Genomic DNA, 1,207 nt, shown 5'->3' on the forward strand with positions numbered 1-1,207 from the left:
GATGGCAAAAGCAAGACAAAGAAGCCCAACCCGGAGTTCCAGACCTGGTATGCTCAAGATCAGCAAGTCTTTTCTTACCTTCTGACAACTCTGCCCCGTGAGATGGCCGTCCAGGTCGCTACTTGTCACACATCGGCAGAGCTCTGGAACACGATTGCAGAGATGCTTGCGTCTCACACTCGTGCCCAGACTGTCAACGTGCGCATCACCCTCGCCAATCTGCAGAAGGGGAACTCCTCCATCACCGACTACGTCAGGAAAGTCAAGTCTCTGTGTGATGAACTCATCGCAGCAGGGAAGAAGATCGACGACGACGACATCGTCTCTCACATCCTCGCTGGCCTGGACGAGGAGTTTGATCCGGTGGTCTCTGCTATGTGCTCCAGAGTGGAGCCGATCACCGTGCCCGAGCTGTTCTCTCAGCTCATCAGCTTCGAGACGAGGATGAAGCTTCGCAGCGGAGTGTCGCAGTCCTCCGCTAACGCTGCCACCAGAGGCCGCAGGCGCGGTGGTGACCGTAGCCGTGGCCGCGGCGGAAACGACAACAACGGTGGTGACCGTGGTCGCCCCTACATCAAGCCTGGCGGCCGCGGTGGACAAGGAGGAGGCGGCCACTACAACAACAACGGTGGCGGGGGCAACTACAACAACAATGCCCCTGCACCGAGGATCCAGTGCCAGATCTGTGGCAAACTGGGCCATCCAGCGTGGAAGTGCTGGAAGCGCTATGATGAATCCTACCAAGGAGGAGAAGAGAGGACGACGAACCTGGCAGCACCTCAGTATGGGGTGGACACCAACTGGTACCTTGACAGCGGCGCCACCGATCACATCACAGGAGACCTTGAGAAGCTGACTGTCCGCGACCGCTACACTGGGAACGAGCAAATCCACACTGCTAGCGGGTCAGGTATGGCTATAGAACATATTGGTCACTCAGCTATTCGTACCCCTGATCGTGATCTTTACCTAAATAATATTCTTCATGTTCCAGAAGCTAGCAAGAGCCTAATCTCTGCTAGTCATCTTGCTCTGGACAATGATACATTCTGTGAAATTCACCCTCACTCTTTTCTTGTTAAGGAACGGGGAACGAGGAAGGTTCTTATTCGAGGCAGGGGTAGATGTGGTCTATACCCCGTCAAGCACAAGGGATCCAACGTCAAGAAGCAGATGCTCAGTGCCACCAAGATATCTTCAGATAGAT

General features: G+C 54.8%; 1 pseudogene; it reads left to right on the forward strand.

The window, feature by feature from the left end:
* The first annotated feature begins 300 nt into the window (after window positions 1–300).
* On the forward strand, window positions 301–439 carry LOC125533321 (small nucleolar RNA Z247; annotated as a pseudogene).
* The last annotated feature ends 768 nt before the right edge of the window (window positions 440–1,207 follow it).

Source organism: Triticum urartu, chromosome 1A, assembly GCF_056163025.1.
Source record: "Triticum urartu cultivar PI428250 chromosome 1A, HENAU_Tu73, whole genome shotgun sequence".
NCBI lineage: Eukaryota > Viridiplantae > Streptophyta > Magnoliopsida > Poales > Poaceae > Triticum > Triticum urartu.